General features: G+C 36.9%; 1 long non-coding RNA gene across 3 annotated transcripts; it reads left to right on the forward strand.

Moving 5' to 3' along the window:
- The first annotated feature begins 291 nt into the window (after positions 1-291).
- Positions 292-27578, forward strand: LOC141423309 (uncharacterized). 3 transcript variants are annotated; one of them, XR_012448069.1, is made up of 3 exons: positions 292-632; positions 14593-18416; positions 25162-27578. It is a non-coding gene; the product is annotated as an uncharacterized lncRNA (long non-coding RNA). The 3 variants fall into 3 exon arrangements; XR_012448071.1 differs by lacking the exon at positions 25162-27578 and adding an exon at positions 19859-22360; XR_012448070.1 differs by lacking the exon at positions 25162-27578 and adding an exon at positions 19491-19835.
- The last annotated feature ends 200 nt before the right edge of the window (positions 27579-27778 follow it).

Here is a 27778-nt window from a genome sequence, read left to right on the forward strand (position 1 = left end):
CACCAGCTCAGTTGATGTGGAGAGGCTCTCCCCATCTGCATTATTGTCAGTTGTGTTTAAGTCCTTATGGGATAAGCTAAAGTGTTAAATCCTTATGGGATATGCTAAAGTGTTTCCCTTCCCTTAATGTGCTAAAATCTGCTTCCCCCAAAGCAAATCATGCCTAAGAAGCAAGGTAAAAGTGAATGAGCTTATTTGAAGTGGTAAAGTGAAATGTGAAATTTATTGAAAGGAGGCGATGTCTTTAAGTAGAAATTGGACTGCATCATGGGAAAAAATGAATCAAGCATCTACAGTATGTGAGATAAAGACATGAAATAAGATCTAGTTTTTAGTGAGCAGTGTTGACTTGTACAATAATAATGTTGTGACAATAATGGAGCCTACTCCGTGGTGTTTCAAGCTCAGACCAGTTGTACGTACAGCATAGGTAAATTTAGGTAATTTTAGAGCACTGCATCCTGAGTATTTTGGGTTTTCCTCAATAGCAGTCTACGTGGAACCATGCAGCTGTGGATAGCAAGGGTCTACGGTGTGGAAATTAGGCTGGGAGGAAACCCAAGCCCATGAGCTTCTGGGAAAGAGTCATATTTCAAGATTTATGGGATGCCAACAACAGTGACTGGCTTACAGTAAGTGCTGTGCAAATGTTTATTGTGTACCTTTACATTTAATTTTATTTTTCCTTAATGAACTTTGAATTCTTTATCTTAACTTACATCTTACACAAAATCATTCTGTGTGCCAAGACATTTAATTAAAAGATTCTAATTTTGTTAAGAAAAAGTAACTTCCAGAGACTGGAATACATTTTAGAATCTTGAAATGCCAGGAATTAGTAGACTCTTCAAACATCATAAACATCTTCAAGTTCAGGAATGAAAATTCAAGTTATAGAATTCTAATTCCCATGCAAAAAGCTGTGTTTTCTCCCAGACCATTCTTAGTGATTGTTATGAGATTCTACTTTCCTTTATCTCTAAAGTCTACACTGAGATAAGGGTAAAATGTTGATAGACTGACTCTGATTTTCTTCATCACTGGATGCTCCAGTGATTTCTAAAGGGTCATCTATGGTGGCACATTATCTGATTAAGGTGTCTGTCATACTAGTGACTACCTTTAAACACATTTGCACATGAAAACTATTCTCTAGGCATTCTTTGAGCATAAGCAACAATAATTTTCGACTAAGCACAAAATCTAAGGGAGAAAGTTTTCAGAATAAGATTAGGTTTGCAAGGAATACTTGGGGAGAATTTCAACTCCATTACTTAACTATGTGTTTTGAAGGGCATTCCACTGCCGAGATATGAAATAACCAGGAGGAATATTACCGAGGTGATGACAAACTTTTCCAGCAAGAGCTGCAAGTGATAGAACTTTCTTCCAAGTCAAACTTCACAATATTTTTAAAGGGAGGCTGAGTAACATTAATATCTAGGAGGAAAAAAAAAAAAGGCATCCTCCCTTGTGCCTGACTACACTCAAGAGCCCAGAAGATTGAAAGCTAACTGGATGGGTAGTTTGAGGTGAGGTATTTCACATGTGAAGGAATGTTAAGGTGTCTGATAAAAAAGTGACCTGTAATTAGAACTTTAAAAATTAATGTATCTCCTTGTGTTCATTTTGTTAGAAATAAGAAGCAGTTAATAATGATAAAATAACAAAAGGTTAAAGTAAAATAATTATCTGGAATTAGAGTCATAATGTAATGAGACACTCTTGAGATTAAAAAAATATGAGAATGTACTTGATTTTATAGAAAAGCTAAAAATTATCACAACATTAGACCATGAAACTGGTATCATCACTGACAATCTTTTTATTCTTTTATTAATTAAAAACTTGAAACTATTTGATGCTAATTTCCTCTTCAAAGTGTACTTGAAAGAACCATATTTAACTCAGCTTTGAACATTTACCATCTTGTCATCGATAAATGTTAGCCAACCATTTTCCAAATACTTTGCATCCATGTTATTTAGGGGAAAAGAGTGTTTTCCCTGTTATAAGTGTCCCTCATTGGCCGTGACAGTGACAGGAAAAGCCTGGGTTTCCTGCCGACCACCCTGATCTCACTTTACTGGACCCTCAAGGCAACACCAGAAACAGAAGGGCATAAAAGGGGTAGAATGCTGAACTCAATGGCTTCTTGTAACTATGAGGCTTTTGAATTTGTATCACCATCTTTTTTTTTTTTTGGTGGTGGTGGTGGTACTGGGTTTTGAACTCAGAGCCTCATGCTTGCTAGGCAGGTGCTTTACCACTTGAGCCATTCTACCAGCTCTGTGCCATCATCTTAACCTGGCAAACAACACACATACCTACACATGCACACCCCCCACACACGTACGAACACATACTCCTATTTGATTTATACTTTCCGAATCCTTACTCCATTAAATTCCTGATAAAATTATCAGAATGCTAGCTATTCATTTATTTGTCTTGTAGCCCCCAGTTGTCTTTTCTTACTAATTGATACAATCTTATTGATCTGCTTTTATTACTTATTTAGCTTATTTTTCTTTTATTACTATGTCTTCACTCCATGTTTGTATTCCAGTTTGTTATCTGCCTTTTTGTGAGTTAGAAACTTCTTTCTGTTTACTTCAGTTTTTTGAACCATTAGCTAACGTGTTATGCTCCCTGTTGTTCAAAATATTTTTGTTATTCTGGTAACTGATTAAATCAGGGCCTGTACTATAGAGTTAATTTGTGTCATAACAAGGGAGGTTGACATTTTTTGCTTTATGTCTTCTTGACCTTTTAAACACAGTGAACCTCTTGCCTAGTTTAAACTGGGAAAAAAATTTGTAAGTCAATTTAAAAGTAAAACTGCGAGTTACAGTTTTGTAATATTGAAATTTTTTGTAATTTTTGTAATATTGAAAGTATTCAACTCAACTTCAGGCTTCAAATTATCACATGTATATAAATTTAGATCTTGCTTCCTAGATCACTGGTAGATTAATTTTCTACTGAATTCTGCTCAGTGGCTTTCTATACTTGCATTACCCAGTATCCAAGGGCTTGTTTAAACATGTTTTATGTTTTGAATTTCACTTTCACTAATGTATTTTAAAATTGAACAAATAATTCATAGGATTGAGAGAAAAAAATGGAGACAATATTCTCTTCAGTCTTCAAAAAACAAATAGAAAAAGGATGAATTCACTCCTGAGTCACATTTTCTTCCATGGTAAACTTTTTCTAATTGAGATTGGTTTTTATTCCACTATAATGAAGTCTTCAACCTCCACCTGTAACCGGAGAAGAAGGAATTCATTGATGTTAACAAAAGAAGATATGAACAAATCTCAGAGCAAAAGTAAAAAATAAGTGTAGCAACTACTTGCTAAGAACAGGAATATGGCTGGGATATATTGAGAACAACCCCAAAATTTTCACCCATTCATATATAATGATTTTTGCAGATGCTAGTTAATGATTTTCACTTCTGCATTTTTTTGCAAGCCCTGGAATTCATCAGATCTGGAAGAAAATGTTTCAACAATTCCCAAGGAACTTCTGGCCTACCCATACTCAGGAAGTTACGGGAGTCTCATGAGGAATCCTGTTCTTGCAATAGTGTGGTTCATTTTGGAAACTCTGTAGAGTTGAATTAGGGTCAGCTGCAGCTATTCCTTTGCTGCCCATGAAGTGCCAGACACTGTGATCAGCTCTTTCCATATGCTATGGCATTTATGTCTTAGGACAATCCTATCATGCAGATATAATTATCCCTAATGTTTAATGAGAACTTTGAAGCTCAGTTAACTTAGCCCAAGGTCATACAGCTAGAACTGGACAGGAATCCAGGTCTTTTCTTTGACCATCAGTTAACACTGCCTCCAAAATTCCTGAATATTTAAACTCTGAGAAGAAGAGCAGACATATAGAAGTATATGGTTAAATGTCTTCAAGTTAACCTTGAATTGATTGGAAGATAAGCAAATGTACTCAGAAATCTTCATTATTATCATCATCATTTTCAGCATAATTTAAAGTTTAGTAACAGGTGGTTCCATATTAAGATTTATAAGCAAGGGTAGCCTAGAAGACATGTGCTAACTGCAAAGTATATAAGGTATCAAATGATAATGCAAAAAAATTGCATACAGTATGATACATTTAAGTACAAATCACAAGAGGTTAACTAGCTATGTGTACAACTGCTCCTTAGGACTCAGGGCCCAGCCTGGCCTAAGCACCCTTAAGGTTCCATCTTGCTTTTCCGGACCTTTCCCTTAATTTTACCATTAGCCCCTTCCTTTCCAATTTAACAAAAAGTTACTGAAAAATATTTCTTAAATAAAATATTAGTTGTCAGTATATTTCCGATTAAAATATCTGGATTCATATATAGAATCAGAACATTTTCTGTATAAAAATGTTGGATTTGAGCTTGGGATAGTAGATTATGTTAGCTTTTGTTTTTATATACATAACAAATTCTAGCACCTTCTTTCTCAAATCTCTAAAATAGGAAAGCATCTCTTACTTAGGCCCCACTTCTTACATGCTGTGTACTGTTTCAGCTTCTACTCCCTCTTCCTACAGGTTCAATCTCTTTCTGCAAACTCATTCCTTCGAACAGGCATGGGTGTACTGTTTGCCTACATGGCATGGTTTCCACTTGTCCTCCAGCAGAACGTTGGCCTTGGAAGTTCTCTGTTAAGTAGTATAGTTAGTTTTCATTCAACAATTATTTATTGAAGAATTTCTTTATTCTAGCCAGTCTGTTGAGTTCTGGGGATGTAGTTATAGAAAGGATAAGTGCCCTTTTACAGGGGCCCTTCCGGATCGGTGGATGAACTTTTCCTACTTGATTAATGCTTCTTATTTCTTGGTTCTTATACATCCTCCAAACTAAATTCTTCTCTCTGTCACCTCACGCTCAGTTATCCCTAGTTAAGACCAGGGACATCAGCTGAGAGCAACATCTGAATACTCAGAATGGAGTTGCTTCTACCTCAACCTTCCAATTTCCTTCTGGTGAACATCAGCTCCTTCCAGCAGCATCCTAACTCAGCCTCTCTGGCCACTGTGCTCATAATAATTTCTTTGATTTTGCCTTCTTGCCACCCAAATGAGATTCTTTTCTTTTTTTGGTGGTATTGGGGCTTGAACTCAGAGCCTTGTGAGGCAGGTGCCAGCCCTTTTTGCTTTAGTTATTTTTGGAATAGAGTCTGGCTTTTAAACTTAGGCTGGCCTGGACCATTACCCTCCTATTTATGCTCCCCAAGTAGCTTGGATGACAAGTGTGCACCACCACACCCAACTTTTTATTGGTTGAAATGGGGTCTCTCTAACTGCCCCATCTGGCCTCGAACTTTGACCCTCCCAATCTCTGCCTGCTGAATAACTAGGATGGCAGGCATGAGCCCCCATGTCCAGTAAAGTGATATTCTTTAATGAAAAGCAGGTCATAAAAATTAAGTTGACATCCTATATGGAGGTTTGGTTCTGTTTTTTCCTACTTGTGAGCTGAAGAATTTTATCTTATTACAGGGCAGATGGTAGTGAAGAAGGAAAGTCCTGGAGCCAGGTGGCACAAGTTCTAATCCTGACTCTGACCATCTCTAGTTGTGTAGACCAGTTATTTCAATACTCTGGGCCTCACTATGCTTTTCTATAAATTGGATAAATAACAGTGCCAACATGGCAGGGTTCTTGGGGAGAATTAAGTGGGATTCTGAATGTAATAGATTTAGAAGAGCAAGAGGAAATATTCAATAATTTCTGTTATCAAAAGTAATTCTCCCATGTGGTAGAGCAACTGTCTAGCAAGCATGAGGACCTGTACTGCCAAAAAAAATAAAATAATATTTCTCAATTTTTTGTTGGTCCCAAAGAAGTTCGATGTGAAACTGACCTAGGATTTAAAATTTGTTGTAGTCATATGTATTAAGATCATCAAACAATTATACCACAAAAGTAACTTCTAATGATTTGGTCTTGTAGTTCCATTTTCATAATCCAAGATGCAGAGTTAGGTATAGAAATATTCATCATACAAGTTTAAGGCCAGTCTGGGCTACACAGTGAGACTCTGTCTCAAGAAAAAAAAAAAGAATAGAAATATTCATTACATTTAATTATCAAAAAGAGCAAAAATTATTATTAATTTATAATATTTTAAAGGATATTATTTAAAAGAACAAAAATCTACCTCTGGATGTAACTTTCATTCAGATGTTAACCTATTAATGCACTTGTAAGTTTTATATAAAATTATATCTTCATTATATATCATTTGAGAATTTCTACAAATATAGTTGTAATAAATGTTTGTTTTTTTATTTAATAATGTAAATAATTATTTAATAGGCATTTATTAAAACTATATTTTATAAAAATTCTCTAATAGATGAGAAATGTTTATGACATAACAAACAAAAAAAGATAACAAAATTCTATATGTAAAACATGCTGAATTCTCTTACCCCAGTTCTAACCAGGTCTGACCCTGCTTTGCTTCTAAGCTCATACGTGATCAGGCATGTTCAGGGTAGTGTGGCCCTAGAAAAAACATGTTGAATTCTGAAAAATAATGCACAGAAGAGAAATGTACCCCTATTACAATAATATAATTTTTTTTTAAAAAAGATTTCATCAGATGAAAAAAAAAAAAAAACCCAAAATATTGCTGACTTGAATTCTCTACCTTGGCCCCCTTTTGCTCTCTGTTTCCCAAAGGCAGAGGCTGTCATGTTCAAAGGGCACTTGTCCTAAACCACATCAACTCTGATGTGAGACCACAGTGCTGGCTCTATGCTTACCCATCCACCATTCCCTTTTCCTACCCTTGGAATTCAAGCCTTCATCTAGAAGGTGTGAAAATATACACAAAGACAGAATGAACACTGACTTTAGCAGGAAAACATGCAACAATGGAGATTTTCAACAAAGGTGGCAGACATTTGCTGGATAAATCTGAAGACTTCAGTGTCGATTGAATAATTTTCCTTATTTGTGAAGCTCTCCCTGCTTTAAAGTGATTTTATTTCTGGTTTTAATTTTTCATCATTATCATCATCATTACTTTCAGTGCCTAACGAGATGCTTTCCTATGTGTTATTCTGTTTAACCCTCGAAAGAACCTACCTAAAACTTATGCTTATCTTTTTTACTTTACAAATGAAGAAACTAAAATTCGAGATTACATGATTTTCCCAGGTGGTAAACAAAGAGTGACTTTATCTCGATACACTCTGACATCCGAACAAATCCATCTACCTATTCCTAGCATGTCATTTGTCCCAGATGACAAAACCTTGGGACTGACTTTCTTAACAATAAATCACACTCCAAATTATTTAAACCTTCCTTTGGACAGCTGGGTATTGGTTTAAAGCTTTTAAAATCTAAATCTAAATAGACAAGAAAGAATCCTGATGGTTGTTGCTTGGGTTAAGGATATGATTTCAATAAATTTGTACTCTCCTAAAGTGGCAGACTTGGCCATATTCTATTTTAGTCTTTCTTGATATATTTTCCATAAATATGCTGTTTCCCCAATACTTCAATTTTGGGAGCAAAAGAGAAAAACTTTTACTTTAGGCTCAGAAACAAAGACTGTGGAGGTTATGGGCAAAAAATGTAATGTTGCATTTCTACAAATCTTACACAGGCCCAATCAACATGCCTGTTCCCAAAGCCCACGTTGGATCTAATCAAAGAACTCTAAGCCTTGTTTTTAACTCAAAAAGACCTCTGTTACACTGATAACATCCTGAGTGTCAGATTCTGAAAACACAGAGCTGTCAAGTGTCAACATTTTGTGGAGAGGGGTCACATTAGCATTTCCTCCTGAGAGTTTGTGCCAGTTTTTCCTGATATTGGCCCTGGCACACAAAGAAAGTTGAATTGTTTGTTACCCCATAGACCTGGTTGAGAAAGAACTCAGTCCACTTGTTCTCAGGCAATGGTAATATTACTTGATGGCAAAAGAGAAAAGAGATGAAAAATTTCAATTTTGGCAGAATTTGACTGTTACCGCATTTATGTTGGGTCATTTACAATACAACAAATCTATAGGGGGGGTGTTTTCTTAGTCCATCAGAGCTGCTACAGAAAATGCCTTAGATTAATTTATAAGAGCCTAAATTTATTGCTCACAGTTCTGGGAGCTAAAGTCTAAGATTGAGGTACCAGGGAATCCGTTGTCTTAGTGAGGGCTTGCTCTAATCTTCCAAGGTAGAGCCTTGCTGCTGCATCCTCATATGGATGAAGGGGTGGCACTCTCTCGCCTCTTTGATAAGGGCACTAGTTCTACTAATGAGTGGTGTGCTCGTGACTTGACTAGCTCCTAAAGTCCTCACACCTTCATATGACCACATTGGATATTAGCAGCTGTATAAAAAAGGATTAGTGGAATTGTACCAACCTGGGATTCATTGAAACTTATTTTTACAGGATTTCATGTTTTCAATTCAGGCATTTTATTGGAAGTGTAAAGATGACTTTTCAGGCACATTTTTTGATAAGCCTGCCTTAAACACCACCCCACCACATCCCGGGCCCATGTCAGGTGATAATCCTACATACACAATAATAGACAACATTTACCTTGACCACAGCAGTCATTCATTAATATTTATTAAAGACCTTCTATTTGGCAAGCAATGTGCTAGGTCTTGAGATATGACATCTCCCTTCTCCTACCTCTGCCAAGCCATAAGCAAAACAAAGATTGAGGTTTAAAAAGAAAATGCATGAATTAAAATTATGCTGGCTATGTTCTTTTTTGGATATGAAGTGTCTCCCAAAAGAGCTCATGTGTGAAAGTGATGGTCCCCAGCTGGTGGTGCTATTGAGGGACGATTGGCTCATGAGGGTGTGGACTCCATCAGTAGATTAATCCATTCATAGGTTTTTGTTAAATGGACTATTAGGAGGTGAGCTTGATTCAAGGAAGTGAGTCACTGGAAGGGTGCCTTTGAAGGGTATAATTTGTCCTTGGACCTTTTCCTTCTTCTTCTCTTTCTGCTTCCTGAAAGAAGTGAAAAGTTTTCTTCTGCCATGTCTTTCTGCCATTATGCTTTAGCTTCACCTGAGGTCCAGGGTAATGAAGCCAGGTGATCATGGACTGAAATCTCTGAAACTTGGAGCCAAAAAAAAAAGAAAAACTTTTCTTCCTTCTAATTCTTTTCTCAGTATCTTTTTGTGGATGCAAAAAATGACAAACACAGGCCAGCTCTCCAGAACAAAAGGGGAAGGTGTAGAATCAGGAAAAGACAAAAAGCAGGAACTCAAGTGGCAGTAAATGGTGACCAACTTCTTCTCTCTTAAAATGAAATGGCTCTACCAGTTTTAGGTCTTTGTGTTTTAATACTCAAAATCCTTTAGAGGAGAGTATACTTGGCCTAGTTAATATCACAGGCTTGCAACTTGACTAGAACTCGACTGGAGTAACGATCCCATGAAGGTGGCATCTAGCAGCAAAGTGGAATTTATCCAGGGGACTGAGAATGTGTTACCAAATCAAAGCCGGATAGATAGAAGCAAGCAAAACCTAACCAGTATACATTATACAAGGCAACAATACTCCAGAAGGATTAACTTCTTCCTGCTACTTCCTTTGTTTCTGGCCTTTGTTCAGGAAGAATCTGGAGCTAAATGCCCATCACCCATTGCTGATAGGGTGTGCTAAACTAGGCACATTAGGGACAGGTAAACCAGAGAATTCAAAAACAACTATTAACAGTTTTGACTCTTTGGTTATTGAAGATTCACTTACTTTTACTTTATCTGTATTGAATTATGTACTTTTTCTAAGTATAAACTTATACTGTTTCTGAAGGTTATAAGAGGTTCAAACTTCTTATTTGCTTTGTAATTTAGAAAAGTGTCCTTATTCTTTCAGGCACTATGACAGCCACTTAACATCCTTAAGCCACAATGTTCCAGCCTGTAAAGCAAGACTAGATAAAACCATTCTAAACATTCTCTCCTGGTCTAAATATTTATGATATACAGTCAAAGATGTTCTTGTTTTTTCTTCATAAACCTTAACTTTCAGTCATATTGGCCCTGGAAAAAAATTGAAAACAGGTAGAGTGTGACTGGTGCTCTCCTTTCACCATTCCATTCAGTTTTCCACTGTTTCTTCATGCTTGTCTCCAGAGTTCTCTTTCCCTTCATGAGATAACTCATGTAAAGAGTGAACTGAAACTTTTGGGGGGGGGATAATAAATCTTGAGAATATAGATGTGTCTTTGAGTTCCACTGTTATCAAAGTTGCTTAGATCTCATGTTGATGCCACATTTTTAGGCCCAGGATGGTGGTCTGGCTTTGAACAATGAGAAAATGTCCTTGTTAATATCAGCTGGTCAATCTATTGACCTTGAGAAATTTTTTTTTTTAATGATACTGGAGTTTGAACTCAGGGCTACATGCTTACTGGGCAGGCACTCTATCACTTGAGCCACTCCGCCAGCCTTTTTTGTGAATACGTTCGATTTTCTCAAGATAGGGTCTCACATACTGTTTGCCCAGGTTGGCTTTGAACCACAACCCACCTGATCTCTGCCTCCTGAGTAGCTAGGATTACAGGCGTGAACTTGACCTTGAAATTTATGAAGTTAGCTTCTATTCAGATCTGAGGATTTAGTCATTAATTTCTCAGCCAGAAGGGGGATCCTAGAACTGTTCTTACTATGTAGTACGATTCACATTTGATCATGTAATATGCCATGAATTAATTGAATCCATACACATATCAAGGGTCTATATACTATAAATCAGTCTTTGTGATTCATGGAAAATGTTTTCCTTGTAAATTTGATTATGAGTGGTTTTTAAAACTTCCTATGTGGATTTTGTTCGTTCCTAAACATTTTCTATTCATTGTCTTTCTGTCTTGAGTAAGAATGGTGAGCCTTGATCCTTTGTCCTTAGAACATGCCATCAAATCATCCATCACCACTATCTCCTGAGCACTCATTAGATTTTTCCATATATCAAGATCAAGTGTGAAAATTATTTTTCCAGGTGAGCTGTGGAAATTCATATCAAGAAGTAGAATTTTTCCAGATTGGTATTTTATATTTTTGATACTTAATAAAATTTTATGTATTTGTGACATATATAGTTTTACTTAGCTTCAGAGGATTTTAAACAACCAATTGTTTAAGTGCCGTGGCACCCAACATCCATATTAAACAGCCTTTAAAAATACTGTGAAATTCTGACACATTTAGGAAGACTAAGCAATACCATTTTCACAAGCGTAAGCACTGAGCTGGGATTAGGAGAAATATTAATATTGATTGAGAGTTAATCATTAGTGTTTAATTTTTTAGAGTAGCTTCATGTTTACAGAGAAATCAAGAGGAAGGCATGGAGCTTACTCGTGCCCCTTCCCCTGCATCTGCATTGCTTCCCCCATTACCGCCCTTCCACACCCGACTAGTGTACTTACTGTAATTAACAAACCTACCTATCACAATGTAATTCCCAAAGTCCGCAGTTGACATTAGGATTTGTTGTTGCTGTTGTATGTTCTATGGGTTTGGACTAGTGTATTATGGCATGCCTCCATCATTATAGTACCATACAGAGTGTTTTCACTGCCATAAAACTCTTTGAGGCTCTGCTTATTCTTCCCTCCCTGCTACCTCTGGTGAGCATGGAAACTGGTTTTTTACAGTTTTTGCAGTTTTGCTTTTCCTAGACGATCATGTGGCTGGAATCATACAGCCTGTAGCTTTTCCAGATTGGCTTCTTTTACTCAATATGAACTTAGGTTTCTTCTATATCCATTCATGGTTTTATAGCTCATTTGTTTTCAGAACAAAATACTATCCCAATGTCTGAATGTACCACAGTTTATTAATCCATTTACTCACTAAAGAACATCTTGATTGTATCCAAATTTGGCAATTATGAATAACACTGCTATAAACATCTATGTCCAGGTTTTTGTGTAGACATACCATTTCATGTCCTTTGGATAAACACTGAGGAATGCAACTGCTGCACCTTATGGTAAGAATATATTCAGCTTTTTTGTAAGAACCTACTAATCTACCTTCTGCAGTGGCTGTACATTTGCATTTCCCTTAGCAATGAATGAGAATTCCTGATGACCAACACCCTTGACAGCACTTGGTGCTACAGACTTTCAAATTTTGGCCACTCTAGTGGTATGTAATGGTATCTTGTTTTAATTTGCATTTGTCTGGTGCAAAATGATGTGGAACATCTTGCCATATACTTATTTGACATTTGTGTGTCTTCTTATTAAGGTGTCATTCCAAATCTTTGGCCAATTTTATGATCATGTTGTGTGTTTTCTTATTTTTGAGTTATAAGGGTTCTTTGTATATTTAGGATAATATAATAAAAAGTTGTGTCTTTGGTAAATGTTTTCTCCAAGTCTATAACTTATCTTTTCATTCTCTTGACATTGTTTTTCACAGAGCAGAAGCTTTAAATTTTCCAATTAACCAATCATTTCTTTCATGGATTATGCTTTTATGGTTGTATCTAAAAACTCATTGCTCTACTCAAGGCTATCTAGGTTTTTACCTATATCATAGTCTAGGTGTTTCATAGTTTTTCATTTTACATTCAGGTCTGTGATCCATTTTGAATTAATTTTTGTGGCAAGTGTAAGGTCTGTATACAGATTCATTCTTGTGCATTTGGATGTCCAATTGTGACAACACCATTTGTTGAAATGTTTTGCATTATCTTTACTTATTTGTTGTAGATCAGTTGACTCCATTTGTGTGACTCTCTTTCTGGGCTTTGGATTCTGTTCTATTGATCTAATTGTCTATGCTTTCACCAATACCACACCGTATTATCTATTGAAGCTTTATAGTAAGCTTTATAGTAAGTTAGGTAATGTCAGTCTCCAACTTTTCCTTGAATATGGTGTTGATTATCTGGGTCCCTTACCTGTTTCCATAAACTTTAGAATCTGTTTACTTGCTAACATCCACAAAATTACCTGCCAGAAATTTGGCTGGGATCACATTGGATCTACAGATCAAGTTGTGAAGAATTGCCATCTTGATAAATTCAAGACTTCGTTCATAAACAGAATCTTTCTACGTTTATTTAGTTCTTTCATCAGAGCTTTGTAGTTTCCCTCATGTAAATCTTGTACATATTATTTATTTATTTATTTATTTATTTTTTCATTTTACTTTTATTATTCATATGTGCATACAAGGCTTGGTTCATTTCTACCCCCTGCCCCCACCCCCTCCCTTACCACCCACTCTGCCCCCTCCCTCTCCCCCCCAATACCCAGCAGAACCTATTTTGCCCTTATTTCTAATTTTGTTGTAGAGAGAGTATAAGCAATAATAGGAAGGAACAAGGGTTTTTGCTGGTTGAGATAAGGATAGCTATACAGGGAGTTGACTCACATTGATTTCCTGTGTGTGTGTGTTACCTTCTAGGTTAATTCTTTTTTATCTCACCTTTTCTCTAGTACCTGTTCCCCTTTTCCTATTGGCCTCAGTTGCTTTAAGGTATCTGCTTTAGTTTCTCTGCGTTAAGGGCAACAAATGCTAGCTAATTTTTTAGGTGTCTTACCTATCCTCACCCCTTACATTTATATTTAAGTGTTTTGGTTTTTGGGGTGACAATACAAGAGGTATTATATTTTTAATTTCAAATTCTTGTTTGTTCCTGGTACATAGAAAAGTGATTGACTTTTGTACATTAGTCTTGTATTCTACAACCTTGCTGTAGTCACTCAGAAGTTCCAGGAGTTTTTTGGGATGATCATGTCATCTATCAACAAAGACAATTTTATTTATTCCTTCCCAATGTGTATATTACCTTCTGTTTCCACTTTATGTCTTATTGTATTAGCTAGTGTTTCAAATACAATGCTAAAGTGATAAAAGGGGCATAATTACTTTGCTTCTAAGTTTAGTAGAAAAGCTTAAGTTTTATACTCTTAATATGATATTTGTTATAGGTTTTGAATATATTCTCTCTCAAGTTGTCAGAGTCCACCTCTATTTCTGGTTTCTTGAGATTCTCTTTTAATTATGAATGGATGAAATTTTTCAGTCTGAAGTTGTTGGGGACCAGACATGACCCTGGACTGGGAATAATGGAGTTTGCACAGCCTCTGCATGGTAGAAGTTTGCCCAGCCTTTTCTACCATATTTTTCCCAGTACCTGGTGTCTTGACCTTTGTTCTCACATCTCCTTGAAGAATGCTACCAGCTGTGTCAGCATACCAGCCCCCTGATGCAAAACTAGATAAAGTACCAGAACTATTAGGAGACTCCCTGATGCCAGATTAATCAACACCTTAGATAAGGTGTCCTGAGTGCCTTGATGATTCCAGAACTGATGTGCTGTAATTAAGCTTCATTAGCCTTAGGAAAATTAGCCCACCAAACCTCATTCCTTTCACCTTGCATCAAAAATTATTAAAGCTTGATCTTTACCTGAGTTTTTTCCTTGTACTGACCTATAAAATTAATACTCTAGTTTAGGTAGGTGCTCACGTTTCCCATCAGGAACGTGCAGCCCTCCCATCCCCAGCTTTTCTGTTTTATGTCTGTATGTCTGTGTGTGTCTCATTTCTCATTTCCCTCCGCTCTTAGGCTCACACAGCATACCCATGCAGGGCACAGGCAAGTGGCGCCCATCCTTGGTGCCTGACTACAAGAGAACTCACTGGACAAGGCGAGGGAACGCTCTCTGGAGGACCCCTCCACAAGGAAAATAAGGCAAGGGGAGAGCGAAATTCTGAATATTCTTGGGAGTAATAAATATGGGGCAAAGTAAGTCTAAATAAAGAGATCGCTATGTATGTGTGTTTAAAAACAGATGTAAATCTAAAGTCTTCGATTGTCTAAGAGTGCACTCGAAATTAATGTAACTGTTTTGTGTTTCATTGTGTAAATTTTGTATATATTAATGTATTTGTTTTGTGTTTCATTGTGTGAGTATGTCTATTGTATGATTAACTTGTTAGAGAAAAATCTAATAGCTGTGTCAACAGTCTTACTAAAAACTGAGACTGACTCAAAACACTATTCCTAAAATTGATTCTTGCCTCAGCTGTTAAGCTGCCCAAAATGAGTCCTAAAAGAACAGAATGGGACACTTCTCAATCTGCTCCTAAAAATTAAAAAAAAAAAAAAGTAATCAATGTACTTGTGGCCACTTAGTTAATTTTTATATATTCTTGAGTTCTTGAATGTCTGCATGCTTAAAGTGACATTTATGGCATGCCTAACTTAAAACCTTTTTTGCATATGTGTATATTTAAACATCTTTAGGAGGATTTTTATTATAAAATTATTGTAAAGAAAAACAATAACTTCTGTTCTCTTCTCTCTGCCACCTCTTCTACTGCTACTTTTAAGAAAAACCAGTTTGTTAAAGGCTATGTTAATCAGGTCTAACTAATTATAGGCATTGTTTTATGGACAGTAACCTTAATCTGTTTCATTTTGTCATAGGTGTAATTTACATTCAATTCTTTTATAATCATTATCTATTAACAAAAGGTTTCTTTAAAAACAATGCTAATTGCAAAAACAATTTTGTTTAAATTTAAAATTCTTATAAAAGTTAGTTTAAAATATAAGTTACAAAGTGAACAAGTAGTAAGGATATGGATAGATATTGAGTGTTTATTTTGGGAAAAAGTTAAAGGAAAAAAGGAATGTTTTCAGATGAGAAAGGATTTTGTAAAGAAGGGTTTGTCCTAAAGATTGTTTCAAATATGGAGAGGAGGAATAAGGACAAACCATCAGAGGGTTTAGTATATTGTATGAAGTTCTGAGTAGGTTTTAAAAGTGTATAATAAAAAGCTTCAATGTGTGATTAAGTTAAAGTTGACTATAATCTAAGAGTTGCCTAAAAGAATGTTTTTAGGGTCATGTCAGAATAAAATCTAATTCTCTATGTCCATAAAATAACAAAGCTATCTTAATATTATTCTGCTCTGAGTAACATCTGCAAAAAACTGTTATAGGGAAAGATTTTCTCAAAGTAATTAATTGTGTTTTCTGTTGATTTTGTCAAGCTTTAGTACTACTAAATCAGAGTTCATTTACATATTTGCTCATCAAAGTTCTCTTAAATGACCACCTCATAACTGTGTTCTGTGTCTATGCTTTAATCTAAATATGGTACAAACATTTACAAAATTAAATGTGTCAGTTTATGTAAAATGATGAGCTAAAGCTCTATTTTATCCAAAAGAGTTACATTTAACTGACCAGCTAAAGTTGTTTATCCAAAAGCATTGCATCTAAACCTTTGACATATAAAATGGTTAGTGAAACTTTTGGCAGGTGTGCTGTTTGTAAACAGTTAACATTCAGTAAAACCTTGCATTTGAGCAATCCTGCTACTTAAATCCTGGCCTATACTAGTTTTAGTCAAATAAGTGTTACTGTATATGTATAAAATGTAACTGTACATAAAACAATAAGGCTATTTGGGATCACTGGCATTGGCTTCCATAACTTAAAGAGATCTAAAGTTAATGATGCCACACTTTTACAAGCTTGTGTCCATGTGTTCCTAATTGTAACGAGGAGCATTAGTGCTGCTGTTTTAATACTATCAGTGATAATTATTTTCCTAAAAATGCAGTCTACAATGGAAATAACTAAATGTTCTGACAATTCCCAAACTATTTTTCAGTATTTTAACCATGGCTATTCTAAGTCTTTTCATTCTCAGTCTGGGTCCTTCTTCAGAGCATTTGCAATTAGCCAGTACCTATTTTCAATTGAGTTCGGCCTTCTAAATATTATTGGCTTTTTTCAAAACCGTTAACTGTTGTCTGTTGACATTCTGCAGCATTTTTAAGTTGTCAGGATATCATCTATAGTCCAGACAGAACTAAAAATGGATGCCAGGTAAGCCAACTTCTTCTAACCTTCTTTTGTTGTTTATAATTTGGCCAAATGGTCCTTATTGTAGCTCCACGTAAGGTACAAAAACAATCTCCCTTTTCATATTTGGGACAGCTTATTGAGGGACGGACTATCTGCCCCCAAAAAATAGAAATCCGTAAAGATAATTTAAAAACTTTAAATGATTTTCAAAAATTTTACAGGGAGACACTCAACCATCTTCACCTAGATATCTCACACCGGAAGGTTGTATGGCCCTGGCTAAGGTTGAACAAGCTACCTACTAACAATGAACAGCTTTTTCATCTCTTCCATGAGTTAAGGGCTTTATTACAACAACATTCCTATTTTGTGGGCCATCTCCAGTCTCACTCTGGCCTTCCTGGGCCATTGGCAGAGGGCAATTACCAGGCTGATGCCTTGGTTTCTCCATTAATTTTACATGTGGATACCTCATCACCAGTAAACCAGGCCATACAAAGTCATTCTCAGTTCCACTAAAACTCCAGAGCTCTTCATAAACATTTTCATATCACCCGAGGACAAGCTCTTCAGATTGTTCAGTCATGTTCAAAGCATGCTCCTCATTTGCCTGTGTCCAGTGAGGACAGTAACCCTCCTGGTCTTCGTTCTCTATCATATGGCAGATGGATGTTACTCACATTCCATCTTTTGGACGACAGCGCTATGTCCACATTGTTATTGATACTTACTCTGGTTTTGTTTTTGCCTCTCCAAGATCAGGAGAAGCAATGCGCCATGTCATAAATCACTGATTGGCCACCTTTGCGATGATGAACAAGCCACTCAATATTAAAACTGATAATAGACCAGGCTATACATCCACTGCCTTCAAGGCTTTTTGTTCCTCCTACAAAATTCCTCATACCACAGGCATACCCTACAATCCTCAAGGCCAAGCTATAGTGGAATGAGCTCATCAAACTTTAAAAGTTCAATTACAAAGACAAGAAGGGGGAGACAGCTCCCCAGCCACTCAAATTAACAAAGCTCTTTTTACTTTAAATTTTTAAAATTGCTCTGAATCTGGGTTTACTCCAGCTGAAAAACATTGGGAACATCATAATAAACAACATTTGCCACAGGTATTGTGGAAAGATGTAATGACTGGGGCCTGGCAAGGCCCTAGCCCGGTCTTGTTATGGGGCCGAGGCCATGCTTGTGTTTTTCCTGAAGGTGCAGAAAGTCCAATTTGGGTACCCTCACTGTTTGTGAAGATGCATGGAACCCATCAGCCATCAGATGCAGAAGCTCCACCTGATGGAGGAGGAGAGGAGTCCAAGCCTGCCAAAAACCAAACCAACTGAGATCCTATCACTGAAGGTGATAAGGAACCACCCTTACTGGTCCTACAAGAGAAAACATCATCACCTTGACAAACGCAGTAAAACAACCCAGGGATCTACTCTCCCAACTTGGGGACAAATAAAACGCTTGGTGGATATGGCCAAGAATGCCATTAAGAGGTGTGGACAGGAAGAAACTCCTGCTGTCCTTCTGCTGGCTATGATTCCATCATTAGTCAACAGGTAAATGCTGCAGAAGCCCAAACTCAGTACATTGGGCTTTTGTGCCTCATCCACCTCTGCTTCATGCAGTCACCTGGAAAAGTCCATCTATGTCAGTTTTTACTAATGATGCTGAGCTGGTAGGAAGTCACTCCAGTGGACACCTGATTCCTGCTTTCACTAATTATAGTTTTACAGGACAAGCTGTTGCTTTACCCATATGTCTGGGGGATTTGCCTTATTGTCTCCCTCTCACGCCCATTTGGAAAAGCGCTCTGTTATGGAATGGTACTCAGTTTCTTGATAAAAAACTAGAATTTTTCAGCTTTAATGCCACTGAGCCATATAATGCTACACATTGGCCTCACATTCCCCACTGTCATGACAAACGCAATCCCTGGTGCCCCCATAAGGCAGCCTCATGGGAACAATGTATATTTACTTCTCCAGTGGCCATGAATGTTGCAGGCTACAAGCTTGTGTATTGGTCTTATAATGGCACTTCTGAAACCAATATTATGGGGTATTGGACTACCTCTCTGGTGGGACCAGATGGAACCATTCAATCGGATATATGGCAGCTCAGAGCTGCTACTGATAATATCAATCTAACTAGCCATTCAGGCAGCTCTGTTATTAAAGGCTTGCAAGCTTGTGTTCACCATCCTTTTGCTTTATTGGCTGGATCAATTAACGTCTCTAAAAATAGAACTATTTTTGATATCCCTTGGTCTAATTGTAATTTAACCTAATGTGTGGACAATTACATAAATGGCAGCCTACTTATAGTAAAACAAAGCCCCTATATCTTGGTACCTAGAAATTTCACGGGACCATGGTATCATGACAGAGGACTACAGGTTGTCAAAGAAATAAAATCATTATTAGTAAGACAAGAAAGATTTGTAGGGCTCTTGACAGCAGGCATTGTGGCTGCCATCACTGCTATTGCCACCACGGCTACTGCTGCAGTAGCTCTCTCCCAAAGCATTCAAAATGCTCATTACATTAACACCTTAACACAAAATGTCAGTTATGCCTTTCAACAGCAAGTTGCTGTAGATGAAAAAATTGATATCTGCTTAAATTCTCTAGAAGCTGCTTTGCTGGCTATGGGAGATGAAGTTCAAACGCTGAAATTCCGTCAAGCTTTACCGTGCCATGCAGGCTTCCGACATGTTTGTGTCACTGCAGCACCTACAATGCCACAGACTTCCCATGGAAACTCGTTAAACACATGTCATGGGAGCCTGGGAAAGTAATGATTCCCTTAACCTACATGACTTAAGACAGCAAATTGTAGCCGTGCAGCTGGCACACGATCAGGTGCTGCTCCTGTGGACATAACAAAACTATATTAGATGAATTGCAAGGATTTAACCCTTTTAATGCTCTAAAATATTCCTTTTGGTATTTCATTGGCATTGTGTTATTAATGATCTGTTGTTTTTGCTTACTTTCAGTCAGAACTTGAAAGATCAAAAGGCAACTCCTTGGATTAAACATAGAAATGCATCGGGAGCTTTTAAGAAATAGAGTAGGGGGAGATGTTGGGGACCAGGCATGACCCTGGACTGGGATATAATGGAGTTTGCACAGCCTCTCCATGTAGAAGTTTGCACAGCCTCTTCTACCATATTTTTCCCAGTACCTGGTGTCTTGACCTTTGTTCTCCCATCTCCTTGTAGAATACAACCTGCTGTGTCCGCATTCTAGCCCCCTGACGCAAAACTAGATAAAGTACCAGAACTGTTAGGAGACTCCCTGATGCCAGATTCATCAATACCTTAGATAAGGTGTCCTGCGTGCCTTGATGATTCCAGAACTGATGTGCTGTAATTAAGCTTCATTAGCCTTAGGAAAATTAACCCACCAAACCTCATTCCTTTCACCTTGCATCAAGAATTGTTAAGGGTTGGTTTTTACCTGAGTCTTTTCCTTGTACTGACCTATAAAATAAATACTCTGGCTCAAGTAGGTGCTCACGTTTCCCATCGGGAACGTGCAGCCCTCCCATCTCCAGCTTTTCTGTTTTATGTTGTAAGTCTGTATGTTTGTGTGTGTTTTATTTCTTGTTCCCCTGTCGCTGTTAGTCAGGCTCACACAGCATACCCATGCAGGCCAGGGCAGAAGTAAAGACTAAAGGACAACATCATGCCTTCAACCAATTACTCATTTCTATGTTTCCAACACTGTCCATAGAAACACTTTTAGGTATATAACACTAGAGATCTCTATTTTTTGCTGCTACCAGGAAATCTTACACAGCTGAATGTGTGTGTACATGTGTGTGCTTATATGTACAGAGTTGCCACATGAAATTTATTTCTTATTTTTGGTTATGGAGAAGATGGGTTTGAAAGTCAATGAGTTGGACAGAGGAGTAATCAACAATCAATCAAGAAGAATATATTATCAGAGTATGCAAAGATTGCTATAAGCATCATCATTATGAAATACAAAGCTCATCTTGCACTATTCTTTTTGTACAAATTACAGTGACTATAAATTCCCATAAGTTTCCAGCACTTTCCAGTGAGTTTCAAAGTTGGCAACCAGATGAAGTTTCTTCTGAAAACCTCCTTACCTGTCTTTGTTCTCTAATCATAGCTCTTTTCCTCTTATCTCCACCCACTAACAGTACTACCTCCATGCAGAATCTTGTTCAAAACACTCTTCCTCCACAAACCATGAAGAATTTGTCCTAAAGAAAAGTCAGTTTACACCTTGTTGATTAAAATATTTTTAACATTTCTAAAACAGTGCATGCTTCTTGTAGAACCTTTAGAAAATACAAAGGAAGAGCTAAGCGTGGTTGCTCATACCATTAATTCTAGCATAGATAGGAGGACCATGGTCCAGGGAAGCCCAACCATAAAGTTAGACTCTGTCTCAAAAATAACCAAAGCAAAAAAGTGCGTGTGGTGTGGCCCAAGTGGTAGAGTATCTTCCTAGCAAACTTGAGGCCCTGAGTTCAACCCCCAGTATTGCCAAAAAACCAAACCAAACCAAACAAAAAACAAGGAAAAGGAAAGCCATTCATACTAATCTAGAGATAGTATTTATAACGTTTTAGGTAGAAATTGTCTCTAAAAGGTCACAGAATATTTTTTATATTGAGATGTTGGAAGGATCATGATAATTTCCCTCAAACCTTTCAAAATGAAGGCTTAAAAATACAATCAATGTGGACACAGATTTTGATAATTAAAGTAATAATTATCATTCCTGAGTTTTAAGTGTAGGTAGAGAGCAGGGACTTAATTAAAATATTACCTGTGATTAAAGACTGTAAGAATTAATGTAGGGGTTTCATCAGTGATCTATGTCAGTTTTGCTTTTATTCAAAATGTTTGGGTTGATGAAAAGATGTAATACACCGTGGTGAAACCCGATGAAGAAGGATGGAAAAACTCATGAAAACAAACATGGGAAGTGTTATATTAAGTCCTTCAGCTAAAACAGGAACTGATCTTTAACCCTAGTTCAGGGTCCTACAATCTTTTCTCCTCCATCTCTACTAACCATCCTTCTAAATAAATTAAGTAAGACTAACAAGTGTTTTGTTGAAATGCTGGTATGTTTTTTATTCCTCTACTTGAACATCATGGAAAGTGAATCTAAGTTTATGAATATTCAATTTCATGGCCTGGTTTACATTCTGGTCCTGTGTCTTGTCTCTACCTTTCAGGACTTGGAGATCCCATTACTGTCAAACAGAACTTTGCCTGAGGCAGGGCACCTTTCAGTAACACAGTGGGGATTTGCTCCACTGGGAATGGGTAAAAGAATGTTAGCTTTTGTGATAGGAAGTAAAAAGGTCTGTCTAGAAGTTGGAATAAAAAATAAACCCTTTTCAACTACCTCTGCTGTTTGCAGTGGATTCAAGGGTATGTTGAGGTTAGTGGTTTAACAGTTTCTGTTCAGAAACAGTGCCCTCTGTAAAAGGAGTAACATCCTGTGGTCTCTGTGGTCATTTTTGAAATGTCTTTTCTTATCATGGGTCATGAAAACTTATAATAGGGATTTAACAAAACACTCAGTGTTTAAAAAATTAAATTCCATCTCAGGCCCCCCTAATGGGAAAAAGGGGGGAATAGGTTAGTGCACATTTTAGCAAATATAACCCCTAGAGAACTAGAAAATGACCAATGAAGTGGAAGAGAATAATTTTAGATCCTTCTAAGAAAGTTCTGTAAAAGATAGGACAGAGCCAACATTTGGTTGAATTTCTATCAAAACTCACAATAAAGACAGAAGAATAAACCACATTTGATAACCCAGAGGTCAATGCCTGTGCTCAGTTTTCTACTGGTTTTCTCTGAGCTTTGCAGGAGGTATTCTGCATTTCATCTCAGGGCAGTCACTTTCCCTGGAAGTCTCTACCCTGGCAGTCTCTTCCCAGGAAAGCCAAGAAGCCGGCATCTGTTAAGCCCTTTCTATTAAGTGGAACCATTTGAAATTGCTGGCAGTAATTCCAGGCACATTACATATGTTACTGCTTTAATCCTCACAGTTCTGCATCGAGGTAGGCACTGCTATCTACCTGAAGCTGATGAGAAAAGAGATCAGGTAGATAATACTGTGTGCCTGGAATGTAGTCATGAGAATTCTTGGTGTCAGAATTGGAGTTCAAACAAGATCTGATTCTAAAGCTAGTAATAAGTTAGTTTATCAGAAATTAGGAAGTGATAAAGACATTCCTGAAATGTTTCCTTAGAGGGCTAAAAATCAAAAGTGACTTACTAAGCTGTGATGGTGAAGAGAGCTCTACCATCTTTGGAAAGAAAGAAAATAAAACATGAGGAAAATCTAAATGTAGAAGGTCAAATTAAAAATGACTTACTATGATGAAGGACTTACACTATATAACAAGCAATCTGCCTGAGACAAGATAATAACAAGACGTGTCATATAAATTGGATGGCACTTGGATTCAAAATGAAATTTAGAAACTCACGAGTGTGTAGATTAGTGATTTGAAAGAAAGTCTTGGAACTTTTTATTGTAAAAAAAACAAACCAGTGTTAGAACTGTTTAATAGTTTCTAACAAGTCAGACCCAAATTATGATTCTAAGATGGGTACAGGAGGCAGATCATGGCATGAGTTTTCTGAATTCACATGTCCACGTGCAGATGGATCCCGTCACACAATTGCAACCACAGATTCTGGCTCTGCTCTCTAAAGGACTAGGAGGAATTCATCTGGTCAGTTGGTTTATTATGAGTATTTAGACCAAATACACTGAAAAAAAAAAGTTCCTCTGCATAATTCATCCAGGCCATGCAGTTGAGTAAAACATATTCAGTTAGTCACTTAAGAAGTGGTATGTTCTACCTTGAACAATTGAGAAGTGAGATTAACCAGGGCTCCTGGTTCTGAAGATATAGTGACAAACATTCCTAAAACATTTATTACTTCTCTCATTTTTACCTCACTTAATTATTTGCTTTTTTATTTGTTACTGCATTTATTTTTTTGGGAGGGTAGTAGGATTTTGAACTCAGAAGCTATTCTGAAGCTTATTCCCACTTACTAGGCAAGTTACTAGGTAAGTTACTCCCACTTACTAGGCAGGTATTCTACATTTGAACCTGTGTGTCTTTCCTGCTCCTTGTGTATTGACAGGGTCTCACCTTTTTTGTCCAGGATGGTCTGGTCTGTGATCCTCCATTTATGCCTCTTTGTAGCTGGGAGAACAGGCATGTTATACACTCAGCTTTATTGTTTGAGATGGGGTCTTGACAACTCCTACCTCCTGCCTCCAGCCTTGAACTGGGATCCTTTTCATCTCCACCTCCGGAGTAGGTGGGATTACAGGTGTGAGGCAAGGTGTCCACTGTTTATTTATTTTTGAGACAGGGTTTCGCTATGTAGTCCAAACAGGCCTGAAGTTCATGATTCTCCTACCTCATCAAGGTGCTACCACACCTGGCTACTTTTCGCACTTTAAATGTCACCATTTTTTTTCTTTTTACAATCTTATTTTCTAAATCTATAATATGAATCTAATATACTCAACTGGGCTTTAAATAAAACAATGATTATAAAAGTCTCTCTGAAAATATGAGTTATAACACCACTAAATGACAATTTCTTAAGTGTTAATTAAAATAAGATTAAACAATTCAAAATGCCAAAAGTGCAGCGTTAAGGAAAGTTAGTTAACTCTCACATATTTCCTATAATGGGGATTGTTTTCGTTTTGCATTATCTATGTTCACTTTTTAAAGTTCCTTTTTCATCCATTGTCTGACTTTTTGATCACCTGACAAGTCCCTGAAAAGGATCAAAAGGCTTGGTTCAATGAAGTGCTGGATGAGAAAGAAACTTTGTAAGTGAAATCAACCTTAGGAATGGTAACAATAAACAGGGCTGGGCGAGGATTAGCAACTCTCACCTCAAGGCAAAATTTAAGGCTCCCTCCAAAAAAATCTCAGGAATTAAAATAATATTTAATGCAGTGTTTTTAAAATCAAATCAATCCCAAAAGTTCCTGATGAAGAAAATAACAAAAATTGATAGGAAGCCAGGCCGTTCCCTGTTGCATGGTTGTGTAACATGAACAGTTGTTTCTCATCAGCCAGGGCAGCCCTCTGGGCCTGGGCCAGGGGGTCTGGGAGGGTTTTCAATGGTGTGTGAGCTTTCTTTTGAAATTAGAGAACTTTTATTAACTTCAACAACTTGGTTCAAAAAATGGGAGAATTTTTTTTATTAACATATTTTCTTTTCCTTTTTCCTCCTGCTTCTATGGTTTTGTGCAGCACTGAGGATGGAGTTCACCCAAGCAAGTGGTGTTTTGGAATTCATTAGCATTTACCTTTGAGAGTCGAGATGACTGTGTTTCATTGTGCCAGTGTGCTTCAGACAATGTGAGAAGTTTCTTCAAGGGGACCTAGAGGAATTAAAACATGCAGTCCTTTTCTTATCCACATTTTGGAAGGCCAAGGTCAAACTTGGCAGTGCACTAAGCAAAAAGATGAAGCCCAATTTTAGGGACAAGGCTTCGCATGGATTTACTGCTGAATACCAATTTGTTCTCCAATCTTTTAAATTCCCACCGGTAAAAAAATCCCAAACAAATTATGGTTTTAGTTGTTAAGTAGAAAGCAATAGCAGTGATGACTAATAATAACTAATTTATTGCGAAAAATGTTAAGGGCCTTAAATTATTACCCTTGCTAATCTCAAAAGTTATGATTATCAGTTTTAGACTTCTATATTTCCCTTCCACACTATTGAGACCTTGCTCCTAACTCTTAAAATCAAAATTAAATACAGCCAAAAAGCCATCTCCCAGCATTTTCCCCCTACAGACAAAAACTAAAAGACATGGTATCTAGATTTCTGCGAGATTCTGCCTTATCTTGATGTGTAGGTCTGCTGGAGGTCATGTCAAGTGTCATGACTGTCCTATCTTTAATTAAAGAATGTTGAATTAAACGCCCAGCACCTGCATTGTAATAACAACCTGACTACCAACTTTTAATTTGGTCTCATCCAGATTTTAGGATGGCTTTCATGTGCTTGGCTAATTTCAGCCTGGAGCACCACAGTACTTCATGTAGAGATAATCAAAAGCACCTGGAGAGAGGAGAGTCCCCAGGAAACTCAACCTGCCCCATGCTGAGTGAGATTCCGAGGGAGAAGTCCAAGGGATTTCTGGGCAAAAAAACCCATTTTGTTTGCTTAGATGGGTTCAAAAGAGCCTGGATCCCTTTCCCACATCTTGTGAAGAACTTTTTTTCCCTGCAATTCAATATCAAAATTAAAGAAATAGGAAAACTCATCTCATGAATATTCAGAAATAGAGAGTAACAAGTAACTAACAGAAACCTATATGTGGAAGATTACTTTCCATTCCAGTGGCTTGAAAGTCTCCTACAAATGATTTTTTTGGTGTTTCTTTTGTTTACCTCAATTTGTCAAATCCATCCATGCTATAACAAAAATAACATGGCCTAAGAAAATAATAAGAATAATGTGTATTTTACGTCATATAACTCACTGGTACAACAGAGATTAGAGGTGGGTGATTTCTAGGATCATTCAAGAAAATAGTCTCCATCTTAGAAACAAGCAAGGATGTAGTACAGAGATCAGGTAGGATAGAATGTCTTCATATAGTGTGTCCACATTTTATTTTTAAGGGGAGCCCCAGGAAAAGTGGCTACTGAAATATACAAAGGTTATTTTTTATGCAGGCTCCAACTCTAGGACAGATGTCCATGCTTCCTAGGTTTTCTTTCTTTAACATTTTCATCTTAAGGCCACATTCAGTTTTACTCATAATACACCAGTGTGACCTATGAGAAAGAAGCATGTAACTGCCGTTCTAAACCCAGCTTAGTCTCTGAGGAATCAAAAGTTAGCCATATGTCCTGCGTAGCAAATATTCAGTAGATTTTGATCTTAGATTTTGATATCTATTATGCTATGTTCAAAACTCTTAAAAACCATATAGAACACAGTTAAATTTTCCTCAGTGAATAAATGTGTGTATTTTTTCCAGATCAAAATAATTTTTTGTCTTTACTATGTAGTTCTCTTACATGTAAAAAGGTATTGATAATATACTAAGTGTAATATAAATAATGAATTCTTTACTTTGTTTCTTAAGGGACCCAAAATAAGACATGATTGTTTGCTAATCTTCTCTTCTTTCCAAAAGTAAAAAATGATAGATCTTATTAAAAAAGTGTTAGTTACATGAGAAAAATAATTGGTCTTATATTGTTGCTTAAACAGAGTAATCTTTAAGTAGATAGCTAGCTTAGAGTATCCTAAAACATGAAGTTATTAGAGGAGATATTTTTGATACTTTGGGCACAGAACCATTTGACCTGGATTTTGAAAGGCATGGGCCTAGTGTGAAAGTGAAAAATAGTTATAGCTGGAATTACTGCTACACTGTAGGGGAAAAGAATTTTAGGAGCATTTTTCACTTAAAATCTATTGATTGAAATCAAGGAAGGATCTGTGAGAGCCACTGCAATTGCTAAGAATCACTTGTGTTTTCTTTCAGCCTAGTTGTCTGCAACCATAATAGGTCAAAAAACATAGTATATAGCATTTGAAATAAAATGTTTCAGAATTTTCAGATGCTTCAGTTTATTCACAATGGAGATGTCTGTGTTGTTAATCCAGTGGAAGAGACAGGGCAGAGTTTACTCATGCCAGTGCATCCCCTGATGAAAGAAGAGAAAATTTAGGCTTTCCCGTGTTTTTAAGAGTCTGTGAAAATACTGATATTTAGTTTGGTATTCAGCTGGATGTTGAGAAGTTGTCAACTCCCCAAACCAATTCAAGTCATGTTAAAAATACTTTGGTATGTGTGGCTGCTTAACTGCAGGTGTTTGGCTGTGAAAGGCGAGGAAGCAC

This window comes from Castor canadensis, chromosome 5, assembly GCF_047511655.1.
Source record: "Castor canadensis chromosome 5, mCasCan1.hap1v2, whole genome shotgun sequence".
Lineage (NCBI taxonomy): Eukaryota > Metazoa > Chordata > Mammalia > Rodentia > Castoridae > Castor > Castor canadensis.